The sequence below is a fragment of the Tenrec ecaudatus genome, chromosome 2, assembly GCF_050624435.1.
Source record: "Tenrec ecaudatus isolate mTenEca1 chromosome 2, mTenEca1.hap1, whole genome shotgun sequence".
NCBI lineage: Eukaryota > Metazoa > Chordata > Mammalia > Afrosoricida > Tenrecidae > Tenrec > Tenrec ecaudatus.
In genome coordinates, this window is record NC_134531.1 from 252,520,516 (window position 1) to 252,544,470 (window position 23,955).

The following is a 23,955-nucleotide window of genomic DNA, read 5'->3' on the forward strand; positions in this document are numbered from 1 at the left end:
CTTTCTTCGCCACATTTGCTTATGCACCCGTTTGTCTTCGACGATCATACCATGGAGGTGTGCAGCCAAGGATATGATTTTTTGTTCTTTGATGACTGATAACTGATCCCTTCGGGACCACACGATCACATAGGCTGGTGTGTTCTTCCATGTGGGCTTTGTTGCTTCTGAGCTAGATGGCCTCTTGTTTATCTTCAAGCCTTTAAGACCTGGGTGTGGGACTTCCGGGAAGATGGCTACAGAGTAACACATACCAGAGGGACTCCGCAGAATCCAGCCCAGGAGAGTTGCTCAGAGGGAAATTCAACACCACTGGATCGCAGGAGGCACATCATAAAGATAAGTAGGCTCAGATCCACGGGGTTTTGAGGGGCTGGGGTTTTTTGGCTTACCTCAGTGGAAGCCGGCTTGGGCTCGACCCTAGCCTAGCCTATGTGTCTGCCCAAGCCGGGACCATTTGGAGCCTGTAGCAGGGCTTGGCCTTGGCGCAGCCACAGTTTTCCCCTGCCTGCCTCAGGGCAGGGACAGGGCCCTTGAGGCTCCACCGGCAGGGATTGGTGTTCAGCTGCATTGTTGCTTCTGTTTGCTTCTCTGCTCTATATTCCCACGCAGCCTTGGAGGGCTGCGCATGGGCTTTTTGGGGGCACAGCCACAGCTTGCCGCACCGCATGGGCTGAGCAGGGACTGAACCCAAACCCCCACAGCTCAGCTACACTGCGGTGCCGGTTAACATCTCTGCTCTCTGCACCCCCTCTTCTCTGGGGGCTGCTCAGCAGCTTTCTTGTGATTCTTCTTGGAGCTCAGCTGCGGATTGCCACTGGGGCTTGGGGCAGGGAGTGGGCCCTTGCAGGTCCACAGGCAGGGAGTGGTACTCAGCTGCATAGTTGCTTTTCCTTCCCTTGCTTCCCTGTTCCCCGGCACAGTCCAGTCTCACTGTTTAATTTTGCTCCCCCTCTTGTTCCCGAACTGCTCTCTCACACTCCATTGCAGACTTACGGGACACTCCCATTGCCCTAGGGCATTTGCTCCTGGGCCACACCCAGCTAGGTGAGCTCCACCCTGCATAGATAGCCCAAGGCTAGGGAAAGGCCTGCTTGCTCTTCAGGGGATACTCCTCTGACTCCTCACCAGGGAGTTCCTGCCTGTGTACCTGGGGACATAAGGCAGCTCAGCCAACACTTATCAATATTCAAACCAATAGCAGGAACTTCATCCCAGCCCCTGCAACACTGGGGCAGGCAGCCGACCTGCCATCTGGGGCACTCCCCTGATAGGGAAGCCACAGGAAGATAAAATGGTAGGTTACTAACCGAGCAAAATCAGCTGTAGGCAGTTCGAAGAAGCATTCCTATAATTCTTCCAGAGAGAGACTAGAAAATGGCACCTGGTCCCTCAAAAACAATTCAACGCAAACAGCCATCAGCCCCAACGACCTCAATGAAAAAACAGGAGAAACAAAAGACAAAGGCAGAAGATGTGCTGAACATAGCAACATACATAGAAGAAGCAGACATTGAAAAGCCATACAGAAACCCTCAGAATGCTGCTTGGAGTCGTCCAGGATATGAAGGAAACAATACAAAAAAGGATGAAACGATAGAGTAGATAAAAGCCATACACCAAAGGGAAATACAGGAGCTTAGGGAGGAAATAACGAAAAACAATAGCAAAATCGTGTTCCTTGAGAATCGACTGGAGGAATCAGAGAACCACATCAGTGTCTTGGAGGACAACCAAGCAGACTTTAATAAACGTGAACAAAAATCTAATAAGAGCATCAGAGAAGCTGAAGAAAACCTAAGAGCTATGTCTGATGCTATGAAGAGGAACAACATTAGAATTATTGGCCTACCGGAGGAAGACACAACAAAGAAGTCATCTGCAACAGTAGCGAGAGAATTCTTGGAGGAAAACTTCCCCAGCCTAATGAATGAAAACCAAGCAACCATCCAGGAGGCTGAAAGAACACCAGCACGACGGAACCCAAAGAAGAAATCACTAAGGCACATAATAGTTAAATTATCCAACTTTGAGGAAAAGGAGAAAATCATGAGAGCAGCTAGGGCAATAAAAGCAATCATATATAAAGGTCACCACATAAGGATATGTTCAGACCTATCAGCAGAAACTATGAAAAAAAGGAGAGAGTGGAGTAACATATTCCAAAAGTTGAAGGAAAACAACGCAAATCCAAGAATACTCTACCCAGCCAAATTATCGATCAAGATCGATGGAGAAGTAAAAGTCTTCCCAGACAAGGAAAAACTCAAAAAATACGTTACAACAAACCCAGCCTTACAAAAGATCCTCGCCGACTCAGTATGGGCAGAAGGACAACACTCACCAAGCACAAATAAGAGACCAACACATAGAACAACTTCACCCAGACCACAACAAAGAGAAAACAGGCCCCAAGATAGCAATGGCTTAAGGATGGAAAGAAGTCAAGACTGAAACACACACAAAACACATACTAATGATAAAAGAAAGTAGGAAAACTCCCAACACAAAAGGTATAAAATGGCATCACAGAGTCCGCACATTGAGATAATAACCCTGAATATCAATGGCCTGAACTCAGGCATTAAAAGACTGAGACTAGCAGAATGGCTTAGAAAACACAACCCATCAATTTGCTGCCTACAGGAGACACATCTCAAGGCTACAGACAAAAATAGGCTGAGCATCAAAGGCTGGAAAAGGACCTTCTAAGCAAACAGCAATACAAAAAAAGCAGGGGTTGCAATCCTTATCTCAGATAAAATTGACCTCAAAGTGCAAGCCATAAAAAGAGATAAGGAGGGACACTATATAATGCTCAAGGGAATCATAGACAATGAACCACTAAGCATTGTAAACATATATTCCCCGAATGAGAGACCAGCTCAATATGTCAACCAAACACTCCAAAAGATTAAGAAAGAAATCACCGACTCGACAATTATAGTGGGCGACTTCAACACACCACTCACTGAGAAAGATAGATCACAGGGAAAGAAACTCAACAAGGAGACTAGGGAGCTAATCTCCACAATTAGACAATTTGACCTAATAGACCTTTACAGAGCTTTTCATCCAAATAAAAAAAAATTTCACATTCTTTTCAAGTCCCCATGGCACATATTCGAAGATAGACCACATGCTGGGGCATAAGGCAAATCTACATAAATTTAAGCACATTGAAATAATACAGACCTCTCTCTCTGACCACTGTGCCATAAGACTGGAAATCAACAAAAAGAAGACAAAGAAAATAAGAGCAAATAATTGGAGAATGAATAACTCTCTACTGCAAAAGGAGTGCATAGTGGTGCAGATCAGAGATGAAATCAGGAAATTTCTAGAAACCAACGAAAATGAGCACACGACGTACCAAAACTTATGGGACACAGCAAAGGCAGTCATCAGAGGAAGGTTCATAGCAATACAAGCACACCTGAGAAAGGAAGAGAGACTCATGACGGATACGCTGACACAAAATTTACAAAAACTAGAGCTGAGTCAGCAGGACAACCCTACTAATAGCAAAAGAAAAGAAATTATAAAAATCAGGGCTGAGATTCAGGAGAGGGAAAATAAAAAAAACTACGGAAAAAATTAATATCGCTAAAAGTTGGTTCTTTGAAAGGATAAACAGGATCGATAGACCATTGGCACACCTAACCAAAGAAAGGAGGGAACAAATCTCAATAGCAAGAATAAGGGATGAAAGAGGGGTCATTGCAACAGACCCTAATGAAATCAAAAGGATAGTTACACGGTACTATGAAGGATTGTACTCCAATGAATTCAACAATTTGGAAGACTTGGACAAATTCCTGGAAAAACAATCCCTCCCTAGACTATCCTCGGCGGACATCAAGAATCTCAACAGACCCATAGCAATAGAAGAAATAGAAAAGGTTATCAAGGGATTACCAACAAAAAAATCCCCTGGACCAGATGGCTACACTGGAGAATTCTATCAAGCATTCAGGGAAGAACTAATACCAATCCTACACAAACTTTTCCAGAACATAGAAAAAGATGGCAAACTCCCAAACTCCTTCTATGAAGCTAGTATAACTCTGATACCCAAACCGGGCAAGGATCCCACAAGAACCGAGAACTACAGACTGATATCCCTAATGAACATCGATGCAAAAATCCTTAACAAAATACTAGCCAACAGAATACAAAAGTATATAAAACAAATAATTCACCATGACCAAGTGGGATTCATACCAGGGATGCAGGGATGGTTCAACATACGAAAGACCATTAGTATTATTCGTCACATTGACATGAAAAAGTATAAGAATCACATGATTATATCAATCGATGCAGAAAAAGCATTCGCCAACATCCAACACCAATTCCTGTTTAAGACACTAGCGAAGATAGGAATGGAAGGAAAATTCCTCAACACAATACAAGCTATATATGAAAAACCAACAGCCAACTTGGTAGTCAATGGAGAAAAGAGTAACACAATCCCACTGAAAAAGGGGACCAGACAAGGATGCCCCTTGTCCCCACTCCTATTTAATATCGTGCTGGAGGTTTTAGCTAACAGCATAAGGCAAAGAAGTGACATCAAAGGTATACGTCTGGGGAAGGAAGAGGTGAAACTATCGTTATTTGCAGATGATATGATTCTATATATGGAAAATCCACAAGGGGAGTACTGGAAGCAATAGAGGAGTTTGGCAGAGTGGCAGGATACAAGATCAACAAACAGAAGTCCATTGGAATGCTATACACATCAGATAAGACCACAGAAGAAGAGATCAAAAAGGTGGTACCCTTCACAATAGCCAAACACAAACTGAAATATCTAGGGATACACTTGACTGAAAAAACAAAAGATCTATATAGGGAAAACTATAGAACACTATTACAAGAAACCAAGAGCGACCTCAACAAATGGAAGAATATTCCATGCTCTTGGATTGGGAGACTTAATATAGTTAAGATGTCAGTTCTGCCAAAAGCAGTATATAAGTTAAATGCCATCCTGATACAATTACCATCATCTTTCTTCAAAGAAATGGAAAAACTGATTACCAACTTCATATGGAGAGGGAAGAAACCCAGAATTAGCAGAGAACTCCTCAAGAAGAAGGACACCGTGGGAGGGCTTGCTTTACCTGATTTTGGCACATATTATGAAGCCACAGTTCTCAAAACTGCATGGTATTGGTACAATGACAGATACTCAGACCAATGGAAGAGAACTGAAAACCCAGAAATAAAAGCATCAGCATACACACAGCTGATCTTTGATAAGGGCCCCAAATATATCAAATGGGAAGCCAATGCCCTCTTTAACAATTGGTGCTGGAAAAAATGGATATCCACATGCAGAAAAATGAAGCAAGACCCTTATCTCACTCCATGCACAAGAATAAACTCAAGGTGGATCACAGACCTTGAAGTTAAACCCCAAACTATTAGGGCCATCAATGAGGGAATTGGGACCAACTTGAGAACTTTGGCGCAGGGAATACACAGGCTATCAGAAATAGGGAAGGACACAAACACAGAGGAGGCACAAATCGACAAATGGGATATACTGAAGATAAAACACATGTGTACATCTAAAGAATTCACCAAGAGAGTAATAAGAGACTCCACAGACTGGGAAAACATCTTTAGCAATGACACATCAGACAAAGGTCTAATTACTAAAATCTAAAATACTCGGATAGCTTCCAAAAAGAAAAAAACCCATAGCCCACTTGAAAGGTGGGCAAAGGACTTGAACAGAAATTTTACAGGGACAGAAATCCGAATGGCCAACAAACATATGAGAAAATGTTCCCGATCTTTAGCCATAAGAGAAATGCAAATTAAAACAACAATGAGGTACCACCTGACACCCTCAAAGGTAGCCCAATTCAAAAAATCAGAAAGCAACAAGTGTTGGAGGGGCTGTGGGGAGACAGGAACTCTCATCCACTGCTGGTTGGCCTGTAAGTATGTACAGCCACTATTGAAATCAATCTGGCGATACCTAAAACAGATGGAAATAGAGTTACCATATGACCCAGCAATCCCCCTACTGGGCATATACACAGAAGAGGCAAGGAACAAACCAAGACCAGACATCTGTGCTCCAATGTTCATTGCGGCACAGTTCACAAATGCAAGGAGTTGGAAGCAACCCAAATTTCCATCAACTGACGATTGGATTAAAAAACTGTGGTATATACATACAATGGAGTACTACGTATCACTAAAAAGCAGTGATGAACGTATGAGGCACATAGCGGCATGGGAAGAACTGGAGGAAATCATGCTAAGCGAAGTAAGTCAGGCACAAAAGGACAAGTACAACATGAGCCTGCTGAGGTAAGTATTAAAAAAAATTTAAATGCAAAAGTGGCATAGGGGAAAAAGCTACTGTATACAAACATTTCTGGGGTGAAGACTGTGTAGTATGGCAGAGACCAGATCAAAACCAGGGATGCACATGGTAGACAACAGTGGAGGAGGTGGGGAAAGGAAAATAAAAGGATGAATATAAGGAAGAAAAGGGAAGTGGGGGCATGGGGCCCTAATCCACCCAAGGGGAGGGTATTGTTTATATCTCCACAGGGAAAGTGGGACCAGACTTCAACCCAGTGCCGCAAGGTGTGAATGCAATATCCCGGCGTGGAGTAGGGCCCAGCACCAAAAATTAAGTGGATTCCTGCCCCTCCCCCGAAAAGAATTTGTTTCAAAGGATGACATTGATTCTGCAGCTCCAGTAGATGGACATGTCTGATCAGAGCACACAGGAGCAGATGAAGGGGCAGGAGGAGATAGTGGAACACAGCCTGGCCCACGAGGCCGTGAGGATGATGTTCCTGAGTAGAGCAGCCAGTCCACAGGGAGAACAACATGGCTGGCCCTACTTTGAGACATGATGCCCCTCAGTGACTAAGGGCAATACAGGGGATGGCACCGGAGACACAGTGTGGGAATTGCACCTGACCTAATCCCACCACACCGAGGCAAAGCACTGGGGGAATGCAGTGGAACAGCAGGGGAATGGAGTGGCAAGGTCCCCAGGGAATGCTGAAAGTGGACTTTGGGGCCAGGGCGTTGTGCCCCAACAGACTGGACTGGAAAACGCTCCTAAGGGCCAGCAAACGATCCTTGAACGAACTACAAGCCTTTCTTTTGTGAAGTGTTTTGTTTTGTTCTTTGTCAGTGGTTTGTTTATGTTGTTTTATTCTCTGGTTGTATACTGTTGCTTTGTTTTCCTCTGTCTTGTTTTCGTGCATGTTAGTGTCTCCACAGGTCTGTCTGAATAGGACAGGCTGGATGAACTATCTGGAGGAAAAACAATAGGACAGACAGTTCCGGGGGGACAGACAGATCCGGGTGGGGGAGGGGGAGGAGGGTAAGGAAGTGGTGTTAATAAACAGAGGGCAAGGGAACAACATTGGACCCAAAATGGTAGTGAGGGGGGAGTGACAGGCCTGATGGGGAACGATCAAGGGTAAGGTTGCGTAGAGAAGAGGTATAGCTGTAGCCCAGGTGGGGACGGAGCATGGTGGTAGGGCAGGAGGAAAGTCAAGGGAGAGGGAGGAAGGAGCTGGGAGTCAAGGGACATTTATGGAGGTCTAGACAAAGACGTGTACATGCAAACGTATATATGAGGATGGGGAAATAGATCTAATTATCTACATTTATAGGTTTAATATTAAGGTGGCGGAAGGACCTTGGGCCTCTACTCAAGCACTCCCTCAATGCATGAATACTTTCGTTTATTAAATTAGTACTCTATGATGCTCACTCTCCCGACACAACTGCTGAAACCAAAGTGGGTGAACAAGTAAATGTGGTGAAGAAAGCTGATGGTGCCCGGCTATCAAAAGAGATAGTGACTGGGGTCTTAAAGACTTGAAGATAAACAAGCGGCCATCTAGCTCAGAAGCAACAAAGCCCACATGGAAGAACACACCAGCCTGAGTGAGCGAGTGATCCCAAAGGGATCAGTTATCAGGCATCAAAGAACAAAAAATCATCATATGATTGGCTGCACACCTCCATGATAGGATCGCTGAAGACAAATGGGTGCATAAGCAAATGTGGCGAAAAAGCGGATGGTGCCCGGGTATCAAAAGAGATAGTGTCTGGGGTCTTAAAGGCTTGAAGATAAACAAGCGGCCATCTAGCTCAGAAGCAAAAAAGTCCACATGGAAGAAGCACACCAGCCAGTGCGATCACGAGGTGTCAAAGGGATCAGGTATAAGGCATCATGCAAAAAAAAAAAAAGAATATGTGTGTGTGTGTAAGTGTATATATATATATATATATATATATATATATATATATATATATATATATATATATATACCACATTGAATGAAGGGGGAAGTGCAGAGTGGAGACCCAAGGCCCAAGAGTCGGCCACTGGAGATCCCCTCATAGAGGGGCTTAGGAGAGGAGATGGGTCAGTCAGGGTGCAAGGTAGTACTGACGAAGAGCACAGCTTTCCCCCAGATCCTGGATGCTTCCTCCCCCCAACTACCATGACCCGAATTTTACCTTGCAGGGCTGGATAGGGCAGAGGTTGTACACTGGTACATATGAGGGCTGGAGGCACAGGGAACCCAGGGTGGACGATACCTTCAGGACCAAGGGTGTGAGGGGCGATGCTGGGAGAGCGTAGGATGAGTGTGTTGGAAAGGGGGAACTGATTACAGGGATTCACTTGTGACCTCCTCCCTGGGAGAGGGACGACAGAGAAGGGGGGGAAGGGAAACTCCGGATAGAGCAAGATATGACAAAATAACGATGTATAAATTACAAAGGGCACATGAGGGGGGGGAGCGGGGAGGGAGGGGAAAAAAAAAGAGGACCTGATGCAAAGGGCTTAAGTGGAGAGCAAATGCTTTGAGAATGATTGGGGCGGGGAATATATGGATGTGCTTTATACAATTGATGTATGTATATGTATGGATTGTGATAAGAGTTGTATGAGTCCCTAATAAAATGTAAAAAAATAAAAGGGAAAAGAAAGAAAAGAAAATGATTAGGGCAAAGAATGTACAGATGTGCTTTATACAATTGATGTATGTATATGTATGGACTGTGATAAGAGTTGTATGAGCCCCTAATAAAACATAAAAAAAAAAAAGACCTGGATGCTTCCTCCCCCCAACTACCATTATCGGAATTCTATCTTGCAGGACTGGTTAGGGCAGAGATTGTACACTGGTGCATATGGGAGCTGGAGACCTAGGGAATCCAGGATGGACAATACCTTCAGGACCAGGGGTGTGAGGGAAAAGGCTGGGAGGTGGGGGATGAGCGGGTTGGAAAGGGGGAACTTATTATAAGGATCCACATGTGACCTCCTCCCTGGGAGATGGACGGCAGAGAAGGGGAGGAAGGGAGACTCCGGATAGGGCCAGATATGACAAAATAACAATCTGTGGATTATCAAGGGCTCATGAGGGAGGGGTGTGTGGGAAGATAGGGGAAAAAAGAGGACCTGATGTAGAGGGCTTAAATGGAGAGCAAATGCTTTGAGAGTGATTAGGGCGAAGAATGTATGGATGTGCTTTATACAATTGATGTATGTGTATGTGTGGATTGAGATAAGAGTTGTATGAGTCCCTAATAAAATGTAAAAAAAGAAAAGAAAAAAAACCAAAATACTAGCCAACAGAACAACAACAGTTTATAAAACAAATAATTCACCATGACTAAGTGGGAATCATACCAGGGATGCAGGGATGGTTCATCATACCAAAGACCATTAGTATTATTCGTCACATTGACATGAAAAAGTATAAGAATCACATGACAATATCAATAGACACAGAAAAGCATTCGACAACATCCAACACCAATTCCTGTTTAAGACACTTGAGAAGATAGGAATGGAAGGAAAGTACCTTAAGACAATACAAGCTATATATGAAAAACCAACAGCCAACTTGGTAGTTAATGGAGAAAAGAGTAACACAATCCCACTGAAAAAAGAGACCAGACAAGGATGCCCCTTGTATCCACTCTCATAGAATATCATGATGGAGGTTTTAGCTAATAGCATAAGCCAAAGACGTGACATCAAAAGTGTTCGTCTGGGGAAGGAAGAGGTAAAATTATCATTATTTGCAGATGATATGATTTTATATATGGAAAATCCTAAAAGTTCCACCATGGGAGTAATTCAAGAAATAAGGACTTTGGCAGAGTGGCCGGATACAAGATCCACAAAGGAAAGTCCATTGTACTGTTATATACATCAGATAAGACCACAGAAGAGGAGATCAAAAAGGTGGTATGCTTCACAATAGTCAAATACAAATTGAAATATCTAGGGATATACCTGACTAAAAAAACTAAAGATCTATACAGGGAAAACTACAGAACACTATTACAAGAAACCAAGAGCGACCTGAACAAATGGATGAATATCCCCATGTTCATGGATTGGAAGACTCATTGTATTCAAGATGTCAGTTCTGCCAAAGGCACTTTATAAGTTTAATTAAATCCCGATACTATTACCCTCATCATTCTTCAAAGAAATGGAAAAACTGTTGACCAACTTTATATGGAGAGGGAAGAAGCCTAGAGTTAGCAGAGAACTGAAGAAGGACACAGTGGGAGGGCTTGCTTTACCTGACTTTAGCACATACTCTACAGCCACCATTGTCAAAACCACATGGTATTGGTACAATGACAGATACTCAGACCAATGGAAAAGAAATGAAAACCCAGAAATAAAATCATCAGCATACAGACAATCTTGGATAAGGACCCCCAAAATAACAAATGATAAGCCCTCTAACAAGTGGTGCAGGAAAATTGGATATCTACCTGCAGGAAAAGTAAGCAAGATCCTTATCTCAATCTATGCACAAGAATAAACTCAAGGTGGATCACAGACTTTGAAGTGAAAACCCAAACGATTAGGGCCATGAATGAGGGAATTGGGACCAACTTGAGAACTTTGGCACAGGGAATAAATAGGCTATCAGAAATAGGGAAGGACACAAACACTGAGGAGGAACAGATTGAAAAATGGGATATACTGAAGATAACACACCTGTGTACATCGAAGGAATTCACCGAGAGTCCACGGTCTAGGAAAACATCTTTAGCGATGACACATCAGATAAAAGCCTTATTACTAAAATCTACAATACTCTGCTAGCTTCCAAAAAGAAATAAAACTAATTGACCACTTGAGAAAAAGTTCCACAGGGGCAGAAATACGAATGACCAACAAACATATGAAAAAAATGTTCCCGATCTTTAGCCATAAGAGAAATGTAAATTAAAACAACAGCGAAGTACCACCTAACATCTTCAAAGATAGCCCAATTAAAAAAATCAGAAAGCAACAAGTGTTAGATGGGCTGTGGGGAGACAGGCTCTCTCAATCACTGCTGGTGGACTTGTAAGTATATACAACCACCATCGAAATCGATCTGGTGATATCTAATACAGATGGAAATCGAGTTACCATATGACCCAGCAATCCCCCTACTAGGCTATACCCAGAAGAGACAAGAAACAAACCAAGGCCAGACATCAGTGCTCCAATGTTCATTGTAGCACAGTTCCCAATTGCAAGGAGTTTGAAGCAACCTAAATTTCCATCTACTGACGATTGGATTAAAAAAACTGTGATATATACATACAATGGAGTACTACACATCGCTAAAAAACAGTGGAGAAAGTATGAAGCACATAGTGCCATGGGAACAACTAGAGGATATCATGCTAAGCGAAATAAATCAGGCACAAAAGGACAAGTACAACATGAGCCCACTGAGGGGAGGGTATTGTTTATATCTCCACAAGGTAAGAGGGACCAGACTTCAACCCAGTGCCCCAAGGTGTGAATGCAACATTCCTGCGTGGAGTCGGGAACCAATGGAGAGGTCTAGGGGGCTGGACCCGGTTCCAAATACTAAGTGGATGCCTGCCCCTCCCTCCAGAAGAATTTATTTAGAAGGACGCCATTGAATCTGCCACCCTGGGAGAGGGACATATCTGATTGGAGCACATGGGATCAGATGAAGGGGGAGGAAGAGAATGGAGCACTTCCTGGCCCACCAGGCTTTGAGGACAATGAGCCGCCAGTCCACAGAGTGAACCACATGACCAGCCCCACTATTGGACATGACTCTTCTCACTGACCCATGGCCCTGTGGGGTCAGCACCAGAGACACATTAAGGGAATTGCGTCCGACCTGATCCCACCACACCGAGGCAAAGCACTGAGGGAGTGCAGCTGAACAGCAAGGGAACGGAACAGCAAGGTCCCCAAGGGACGTGAATGTGGACTTTGGGGCTAGGGTGAGGTCCCCCAACAGCCTGGACTGGAAAACATCTGAAGGTCAATAAATGATCCTTGAACTGATTACAAGCTTTTCTTTCTTGTGTTTTGTTTTGTTCTTTGTCAGTGGTTTGTGGTTGTTTTGTTGTATATTGTTGCTTGCTAAATAAAAGTTATTTTAAATGTTCAAAAAAAGGAAGAATGTAATGATGGCAATACATGTACAAATATGCTTGATACAATCAATGTATGGATTGTTTTAAGAGCTGTTAAGAGCCCACAATGAAATGATCTTGAAAAAATCAAAACAAAATCCGAAGTGAAACGAAAGTAGAAAATAGCAAAAACTGGAGCAAATTTAGAATGAGTCAAAAGGGCGGACAAATAAGGTATTAAATTTTCACCTAACTGCATCATTATTAGTTCCATTTGTAATGCACTCAGTCTGATAGCATGGCTGTTCCCATCTCTGGTCAATGGCTAGCGGAATTCAATGGAGGCTAAGGTACCTGAGTGTATCACCAAGAGATGTGGGACTTTCCCCATCACCCAGGGCCTCCTGAAAACAAGTGCTCAGACTTTAAGTTCTCTTCCCTCCTCCAGTCTTGAATTTTAAGGTTTTCAGTCCTTTGACCATGCAAACTGATATGTTTCTTCTGTGTGAACTCAGCAGTCATCTCACTTAGATGGCTGATTGTTTTAAGGAAAGTCTTTAATATGGAAGACAATGAAAGTCCCAAATCCATCTTCAAGGATGCCATGTAGATTAAACTGCTGGTGAATCCCCTCTGGCCATACACCAGGCATGTGAATATTAGGTTAATCACAGAATGCATTGTAAACTGAATTAGTACAGATGCAGTTAGGTTAAAATGTAACATTTTAAAATTCTTCTCCCTTTTTTGTTTTTTCAGGAGTAATGGTTCCCTAAGGAGGGACTATCATATATTTATTATTTTAATGCTCTCCTTGCTTTACTTTTTTTTTGTGCGGAGTGGGGGGTCTTACGGATCTTATCAAAATTTGATCTCCCTTTTGATTATTTTCAGCTTTTTCCAGTTTTTAATATAGCCTGCTCATTTGAAGTTTTCATGTTTTATTCTGTTATTTTTTTTGTTAGTTTTTTCTGGTATAATATTCTTGGTTTCTTCATATATAAAATCCAAGGTAGGTAAGCCTATCAAGACAACAACTGGATTAATAGTTTTCTAGGAAATGGGAGCTGATACCAAGGGCTCAAGTGGGAAATGAATGCTTTGAAAATGATGATGGCAGCATATGTACCAACGTTCTTGACACACTGGATGAAACTGTTGATTGTGATAAGAGATGTAAGAGCCCCCAATAAAAGTATTTAATAAAATAAATGAATATTAATTAATATAAATATCAAATATATATGTTAAAGCAATTTATACCAAAGAGCAATTCATACCAAGTAAGTGGTCCACATAGTCACACAATGGAAGCCCAAGATCAGCAAAGATTGTGGGCAGATGTGAACTTGAGGCCCTTTCTGATTCACACAAATACTGTCACTTGCGAACCAGGAAGTTGGAGGACAAAGCAGGAAGTGGGAAGACAACAGGCTGGTGTAGACAGAGTCAAGTGGATCCAAGGCTGGTTTTGTTCACTCTTGCACCTTAGCCCCTAGAGCAGTGCTTGCATGGGATGCTTACCTCTGACCCAAGGAACCAGATTCTTGATCCAGGATATAATGAGGATGAAGAGAGAAATCTAGTTCTCCACAGTCTATTTTAAATATGAAATAGGCCACACCCCAAGGAGGCATTGTCGGGCTAGGACTTGCACCTTATGGGAGAGGTGTTACTGTTGCACTACTGAGAATCCCAGGGCAGGCCACTTGACAGAAAATTTAACTATCACAGTCACGTGCCTGATTTGTTAGTACTAGGTGACCAGGCTAGATTATCAGTCTAGCCCATTAATCATTTAAACCATGCAGCGACTACATACGTGCTGTACTGTGTTGATTTTCTATGTAAAGTCTTCCTCCAGGTGACTGCCTTGCCTGGAGCATAACTGCCAGTGATTTTTAGGAAATTAGATGTGACTGTACCACTTCAGAGTGTTAAGAGAAGGAATGGGAGGTGGGATGGGAATTTTTCTGTTACTTTATATGAATTCCCCTCGACCCAGAAATAATTAAATGATGCTAATGGTTGATAATTGAAGCAGATGGAAATAATGGTGCTTTGTTCATGGATGCACATTAGCACCTAGAGCAGTGTCTTCATGTAGCAAGCTCTCAGCAAACATATGTGGAATTAATAACTGGACAAGTTGTTCATTTAGCATATCAGCCAATTTTTGATAATTTATTTAATTTATAATATTTAAAATATATAATTTAATATAATTACCTACATTCTGCAACTTCAAGTTTTGCAATGGTGAAAATAAAATAAAATTATTTTATATAACCCCATACACAGTTCAACAAGCGTATGTTACTTCATGATTTCATGCCTATCTATAATAATACATTTCAGGTAGTGTCCCCTTTGTGTGGATAAGAAAGGACTAAGCTGTGTTTCCTTTTGCTGTGGGCAAGGTCGCTATGGGTTTGAACTGACTGATTGGTATATAACTACAACAAAGGGCATATCAAGTAACTTCTCTTGAAAGTTGATGGTCTGTATTTAATTATTCAATTTAATTATAATGCTAAATTGGCAAATTAATATTTACTTTTGACTCCTTCGTTTCTTCTTCTTTAAAAAAAAATCATTTTATCATGGGCTTGTACAACTCACAACCCATACATCCACCCATTGTGTCAAGCACATTTGTACATTTGTTGTCATCATTCTCAGAACATTTTCTTTCTACTTCAGCCTTTGGTATCAGGTCCTCAATTTTACCTTCCCTCCCAACACCACCCTCATGAGATCTTGATAATTTGTCTGATGCCAGATGCTATATCTTTTGATAGCCGGGCACCATCATCTTTCTTCACCAGATTTGCTTATGCACCCATTTTGTCTTCAGCAATCATCCGGAAGATACCTTCATTTCTTCACTGGCTCTCGCATAAGAAAAGTAATGTACCCTAAATGCTATTAGAACTGATTCTTCAAAATTCACTTGGCATAGTTTTAGCACATACAGTTGTAAGTGATTTAACTAATTTAAGTCTCATCTGACTATAATCTTTTCAGCTTAACGCTTATGCTCCTCTTCCAAGCTATAAACTTGATTGGTTATCAACGATTACTTAGAATTAATTTGTCTTCCATTTCTAGTTTTCCAAGGTGAACATTTAAAGAATCAATTTTTACATCTTCTTTTCTAATATATGCTTTCAGTGCTATAAATTTCTCTTTACTCACTTTCTGTGCACCCACAAAATTTAAGAAGCTGTATTATCCTTTTCATTTAGTTCAAAATATTTTTAATTCTCTTTTGTCTTCTTTGATGCATCGGCTATTTAGAAATGTGTTTTCTACTGTTCAATTACTATTATATGAGATTTTCTGTTGAAATTTCTGGTTTAATACCACTAGTTACTAAGAGCATACTTTGCATCATTTCTACTCTTTAAATGTAATAAATTGTGTTTTATGGTTTATGTTGTTGAATATTGTACGTGAGTCTGAGAAGAATGTGTATACTGCTGCTGTTGGCTGAAGTCTTCTATAAATGTCAATTAGAACCAAATGACTGGCAGTGGTGCTGTCCAGTGCAGCTATCAAATTGATACATATTAAACTGATATCTGCTTATTGGATTTGTCTATCACTGATGAGGAATTTTGAAATTTCCAACAACCATATTGGATTCATCTATATATCCTTGCAAATGAATCAATAAAATTGAGAGTAAATTATTAGAGGAAATCTTGATATCATAAGCTAGCTTTTAAAAATGAATAAATTGATACTGTATAAATTGAAAACAAAATACTAATAACTCTATGTTCACAATTTTGACAATTGAAAGGAAGGAGACCAATTCCATGAAAGGCATAATTAACCAAAATTCATACAAGGATCAATAACCTAAATAGGCTAATTTGCACTAAAGAAAAGGATAATTAATAACCTCTGAATATTAAATATCAAGACCAGATGATTTTACTGGTGAAGTCTAACAAAAATGTAATAGGCTTTATTTTTTAAAGCACTTGTAGGCTAATAGAATAATTGAGCAGGAAGTGAAAAGAATCCCTATAAAAGTTCACTTTGCTTCCTCATTTCACATTTACCAATATCTTGTATTGTGTGATACAGTTGTCAATATTGATGAAGCCATATAGATACAATATCATCAACTAAAGTCTTTATTGCCGATTAGAACTAATTCTTTGTGTTATACAAGTCTGTCTGTACATGTTTATACAGATGCATGCTATATACCTACCACTAAAGTATCATACAGAATAGTTTCACTGCCCTAAAAATACTCTGTTATCTACATATTGATCCATTTTCCTTTTCCCCGAAAGCCCTGGAAAACACTGATCTTTTCACTGTCTATATTTTTGCCTTTTCTGAAAAGAAATCTAGTTGGAATTATACAATAAGTAGTATTTTAAGATGAGTTTCTTTCACTTAGCAATATGCATTTAATGTTCCTCTGTGTGCTTGTGTGTTTACCTTTATGACTCTTTTGTTTCATTGCAAAATAATATTCCATTTCATAGTCCTATGACACTTTGTTTATCGATGAGGCAATTATGAAGAGAGCTGCTATAAACATTCAAGTAGATTTTTCTGTGTGGACATACACCATTCATCTCATTTGGATAAATACCTAAGGTCACGATTGCTGGATCGTATGATAAGAATCTTTAAACTAAATATGATCTGTTCATAACCATCCAGGAATTCTGTGGAAGAGAAGGCCTGACAATCTGCTTCCACGAGGATTACAGCTAAGAAAGCTCTTTGAAGCAGTTTTCCTCTGTGAGTACACGGAGTCACCATGAGTCAAAATCAACTCTACAGCAACTCAGACATGCTTAGTTTTGTAAGTACATGCCCTGTGTCCTCAGGATGCATCACCAGCCATGAGTGAGCATTTCCTCTACTCCTCATCCTTCCCAAGATTCTTCCTCAGTGTTTTCGATTTCAGATGTGTAGTAGTATTTTATAGTTGTTTCAATGTGCAATTCCTCAGTAACATATGATGTTGAGCATCTTATCATGTGCTTCTTTGCCATTTGTACATTGCTTGTTTGGGGCCTTATTCATCAGTTTGTACTGCCTCCTCACAGTTAACTTGGCACAATTTTGTCACTTCTATGGTAAGAGATTTTATTTGGGGTAAGGCTCATATGAACACAAACCCTTTTAAATGTAATGGTCACTCTCCAAGGTGTGATAGGGATTGGTTGTCATTGTTCACCACAAGTCTCCTATATATTAGTAATCATTAGTTTCTGTGTTGCTCTTTGGTGTTGATAATCTCTGGTGCTGACACAGTCCATGAAATTGGCAATATTCGAAAGTGGTTTTTGAATTCATTCTTAAAAGGTTTTTTTAATGGAATGTTTTGTTTTAATTTTTGTTATTTTGAATGAAGTTTTAGCACTTATGACTCTTTACCTTGAATGTATTGGTGCTTTGGTTGCGGTCTGATATATTTTAATATTTCATATGCCATGTGTACCTTTCCGCTGGATGATTCATAAGAAATATTTTGTTGTTGTTGTTTTGACTTTTGCTGCATTCAAATGATTAAGCCACTGTAGCTGTCATTTGTTTTAGACTTTCCTGGGATTTCATCTTCAGAATTTTTTTCAGAACACTTATTACTTCCTTATTTCTCAGGCTATAGATGAAAGGATTTAGTAAGGGAACTACAATTGTAAACAAGATAGCAGCTGGTATATCTTGGTCTCCTTCTTCCAGCAAGTTTGGTCGAATGTACATGAAGAAAATAGAGCCATAGTATAATGAGACGGACAGTAAATGGGATGCACAGGTAGAGAAAGCTTTGACTCTTTCCTCTTAGGATTTCATTTTAAAAATAGTGAAAAGGATTAAGACATAAGATATTAAGACACTGCCTATAGTAAAGACTTGAATTGATCCTGAAAAAATAAATACTACTAGTTCATTGATATATGGGTCAACACTGGAGAGTCTGTGTAAAGGAAGAATATCACAATAAAAGTGGTTGATTTCATTAGCTCCATAGAAAGCTAGCCTAAGTAAAAGCCCCTCATGAATCAGGGAGTGCAGATTTCCAGCTATGAAGGCCCCTGTGGTCAACTGAATGTAGAGTTGCTTTGACATCATGGTGTGGTACTGCAGTGGACTGCATATGACCACGTAGTGGTCATAGGCCATTGCTTTCAGGAGAAAGCAGTCTGCAGTTTCCACAGTGCAAACAAAATAGAATGTGCCATACATTCATAAATTGAAATAATTCTGTCCTCAGAAAAAAAGTATTTTTAACATGTTGGGCATAATGGCACAAGCATAGCAAGAATCCACAAGAGCCAGGTTTCCTAGAAAGATGTACATGGGTATGTGCAGACCGTGCTCCTTGGATATCAATACCACCAATCCAAGATTGCCCACCATGTTGACCATATATGTAGGGAACTGCATATCCCCCTACCCTGGATTTAAGCCATGTATTGCCTTTATGAATTTACTCTCAGTTTCCTGCCATACAAACTGCCCTGTGATTTTACTGCCCTTTGTCTCAATTCCTGCCAGAGTGTGCCTGCCTTGACCCTTGCTAGGATTGGTGCTCTTTCACTAGCAGCTGCTATGTTCATTGGTCAATATATGACTGGTGGCATCTCCCCCCAGGCGTAAGGAATGCTTCATTAGCATACTTACCTGTTTGATCAGTTTCCCGCCATTCCTTCCTTATTTGGAGATGCACAACTATTGGCTATCTCAGCTGTACCTTATTTTACATGTGACATAATGGTTCCCGCCCTTCACTGGCTATTTAAACCTCTGCTCTCAACTCAATAAATGAGGCTTGATCAGATTCCTGTCTTGCCTCCATCTCTCCGTGCCCTTGCCCATCTTCATTCCCTGTTCCTCTTTCAGGTACCCACGGTGTTGAAGTCCCGCTGGACGGGACAGATATAGATGACAAAGAACACCACAAACATTAGTGTCTTCAGTTTTGGGTGATCCATAAGTCCGGTGAGGATAAACTCGGTTTTCGTTGTATGGTTTTTATCAGCCATTCCTAACTTCACTGTTAAGAAAAAAATATTTTTTCCTGTGAAATTCATGGTAATTTATAATAGGCTCAATTCACCTGTTGATTTTGTTCTAATCCAGGAGGGAAAGAAATGTTCTCTATAGTTCATCCCTCTGTCCCTTGGACTTTGTGCATGTCTAATTCTGGGAAGAATCACTCTCCTAATTCTATTACCTATTTACGTTTCTTCACATCATATTTTGAAGAAAACATGATTGGATACACAAAGATGACTTTTAACATCTGGAGAATAATATTCTAAATAGCAAATCTCATCTGTGCAAGCTAGGTAAAGCTGATTTATGATATAAAAGTCTTAAAATGTGTATTCTAAAACTATTTCAATGATTGCATATATGTTGTTCAGTACTGTTTAAATAACTAATTTCATTTGTAGATGCCTAACAATTTACTGTATCTGAATATACACTTAAAAACAAAGTGCGTTGAAAGTGGAAAGAAGGACATACAAGACTTCATGTGACTTGCAGGATTAGGAGGGACAATGATGTGGATGGTGCCTGGTCTTGGGAAAAAGGACTCCATTTTGAATCTAGTCCCTTCAGCCAGGCTCTTAGAATTCACCTCTCATTGACCTCCCTCTAACCAACCTCCTCCCCCCCCTGCTTAACCCCAAATCCCTGGAGCCAGTTAGTCCAGGAGCCAGAATGTTTTCTGAAGATAAGCACACTCCACTCTACCTGTCCTGGATGTATAGATAAGATTAACAGCCTCTTCCCTGTGGAAGCCCCTGTGTGCGCAGATCCTTCCCAGCTTTGATCCTGCCCAGCTGTGCCTTCCAGCAAGGAGTATAAAAATGCGGTCTGAATTCCCCAAGGCGCGGTTTCAATAGCTCAATACCCTGAGTTACTGAACCCGCCTGCAAGCTTCTCAAAAAAGCCTGCTTCTAAAACTTTGCCAATTGGATCTTTAGTTCTGTTCCGCACCCCAATAAACCTTACAGATGGAGGCTGAGATTCCAAGAGAGGAAAACAAAGCACTAAATTGCTCCACTAAACACATTCCATGGCACTTATAAGCTAAAGGATACCAGCAATGTGAAATTACTGTGTCTGCACATAAAAAACCCCTACCAAGAAAATTAAGAACTCGGAAATGTTCAAAACTATACATTAAATTATAAACTGTGTCAAGAACAGAGTTGGGCAGAGTATCCCCTGGGAGGAAAACAGGGCTTTTCCTAGCCTCGGGCTAGCTACACAGGCTGGAGCCCACCTAACTGGGTGTGGTACAGGCAGAAATGCCCTAGGCTAGGAAGAGTGGTCTGGAGGTCAGCAGTGGAGGTTGAGAGAACTGGAAAGAGACAAAGAAGAGAAAAAAAACTAAAAGCTAGACCTTTTAGACAGTGTGTGGTGGTGGGGGGGCATAGGGAAGAGAGGGAAACAAAAGTAACTGTGTAGCTGTGTCCCACTCCCCACCCATGGAGCAGCAAGGGTTTAGTACCTGCAAAACTGCAGCTGAGCCGAGAAAAAGCCCATGAGCAGCACACCAGAACTGTGGGGGTGACTGAGAGCAGAGATGTAAACAGAAGCAACAATGTAGCTGAACCCCAATCCCTCAGGAGGAGATGCAAGGGTCCTGTCTCTTCCCTGAGGCAGGCAGGGGGTGGGGAGGTGGGGGGAACTGTGGCTGTGTTGAGACCAAGCTCCAAATGGTCCCGGCTCTGGCAGAGACAGTGGGTGGGCCAAGGTCAAGCCCAAGCTGGCCTCCAGTGAGGTAATCCAAAAGCCCCCAGCCAGTTAAAGCCCCATGGGTGTATGCCTACTTATCTTTATGATGCTCCTCCTGTGTTCCAGCTGTGTTACTAAGTATTTGTGAGATTGCAAAAATAGAAACTCTGAAATACTGATGATGGGCACATGGATTTATACAACCACTCTGAAAACAATGTGTGAATTCTAGCAAAATTGCACAGTGAATGCAAGTTAACTCTCTGGTATATTCCCTGGAGAAATAAATGTTTATGTGTACCAAAAACATGTGTAAGGGTATTCATATCAACATTATTTATAATAACCCCATATATGAAAAGGACTAAATGTAGAATGCATAAATAAATTGAGAAATAAAAAATTGTTGAAGTGTATCTATATGGAATAATAGGGATGAGTTTTACAAGCAATGAAGTAATCAAAGGAATTGTATTAGTCTGGGCAAACTAGAAAAACAAAATTTGTGGACACTCATATTTGTATAAGAAAGGGGTTTATATACAAGAGCAATTGAATATTGATAAAATATCCCAGCCCAGACCAGATGATGTCTATAAGTCCTATATTAGTCCATATGTCTGATAGCAATCTTCAGACACACAAAACACATGCAATGATGCCAAATACAGGAAGATCATAGGCCAGTTGGTGGGAAGTCTTGTGGATCCAGGGGTATTATAAGCATCCCAGAGCTGACAGAGGTCTCCACATGGAACCTCATGCTCAGCACACTAGTTTAGTTCCATGTATCTTGTCAGCTGCATTGTCTCCCAAGAAGTGAGCATGTGTCCTGCCTCCAGTGAGCTATTTATGTCCTGTTAATGAGATAAAGATCTCCAAATGAGGTCAACAAGCTACCACCTCATAGGCTAAATTCCACTCCTTCAATCTTAATCCTCTCAAATTGACAACAAATTATATAACTACCACAGTAAGCTTCAAAATACAATGGATGAGTAATCAATGTACTTTTAATAATACACATTATAATAGTACTATGTTGTCAATAAACTATAAAAGTACAAAAATTAAGGTGTTGATTCACACGGTTTTCATATAATTCATTTTAGGAATGTGATAGAAAAACATATACACAAAGCTTAAGGAGTATTTCAGTGTTCCCTGTCCTTTATGAATAGTTTTTTCATAAATAGTTCCATATACTTTTTGAATAGTGCATGGATTTTATTCTGTAATTCTTTGTAAAGTTGCATACAATTTTTGTTTATGTTCCCTTAATATGTGTTATATTACATAATTTTTCACATTAAAATTGAAATGTTATTCAATTTATCAAGGTCCATACAGAGTAGGTACACCTATAGCCAATGCTCAAACCGAAGGCTGATTTCTGAAAGGATCGGGCAAATGGACAAAATGCCACCCAAGTGAAACTAATGTTTGAAAAATTTAGAAAGTCAGGACAGATTTCCTAATCCACATTCAATACCTAAACATTCAGAACCTAAATGAAATGGAATGAGTTTCCATATGTACAACTGTATCTGCCGATACTGTTTCCTTGAACCTTCAGTAAAAATTTGCACACAATGTTGTGAAATTATCAGTTTTGCAAAGTTGAAATAATCAGCCACTCTGAGAGAGAAAGATATGTCAGTTTGCTTTTATAAAGATTTAGAGTCTTTGAAATCACATGAGCAATTCTACTCACTAAGGTCATTATGAAAAAATATTATTTAAAGGTAAAATGTTTGGTATAGTGATATTATTAAATATACTAAGTAAAATGTATATATGAAATATATTTATCATTTATTCAACTATATATAAACAGCTGAATATATTAATTGTAGATTTAATATTAAATTACTAAGTATATTAAGTTAAAATGTAAAAAGAACCAAACTCATGAGTTCACTGTGACTCAGCAACTCTATAGGGCAGAGTAGAACTGTCTCTGTGGGTTTCCAAGACAGTAACTCTCTACGACTGTGGAAACTATCATCTTTCAAGTGGATTTGAACTCTCACGAATCAGCCCAACATGTCACCAACCAACTGTACCACCTCTCACAGCCATAGAGCCAATGCTGACTCTCTAGAAGACTCCCTGTGGGTTCCTGAGACTGTAACTGTTTATAGGAGTAGAAAGGCCAGTCTTTTACCCATGAAGCTGCTGGTGGTTTTGAACTGCCACATGCAGATTGCAGCCGAATGGTACATCACCTGGTACATCAAATGGTACATCACCTGGACTACTTACTATACCACTAGAGCTCCCTATACTAAGATAGTGATGATTATTTTTGTCTATATTATTGTAGTGTAGATTTCATTTACTCAAATCTTCCATGTTAGATTAAATATTTTACAATAATTATTCTAGTAAATATCCACATACAGTCTTTGTATTCATGGAACGATTCTCATCTTCCATTTACATTGAAGGAACAGAGGCACGAAGAATTCATGCGCTCCCCAGGGATGTATTGCTAGTGGACAACAGAATCAGACTTCAAAAACCAGGGATTTCATCCTATAGCTCACTCACTTCCCATACTCTATTTGCTCCTTAACAAAGGAAGATATTGCTGTCCTGGATCAGACCAATCTCTACTTTTTCTTATTTCATTCAGGGAGATTTGAACGTGGAAGGGGGTTGGAGATACTAACAAGGTCTTGGTGTGGTTTTCTACTGATGTGTCTGTGATCGGCTTTGAATTCAGATAAGGAATGTGAGACCACTCCGTTGTCAGAGTGACCAATTCTGGGGGATGGCAGACAGGTATGG

The 23,955-nt window shown here is 40.6% G+C and overlaps 1 pseudogene; it reads right to left on the reverse strand.

The window, feature by feature from the left end:
- Nucleotides 1-17,976: 17,976 nt before the first annotated feature.
- Nucleotides 17,977-19,454, reverse strand: LOC142441434 (olfactory receptor 5K1-like; annotated as a pseudogene).
- Between the last annotated feature and the right edge of the window lie 4,501 nt (nucleotides 19,455-23,955).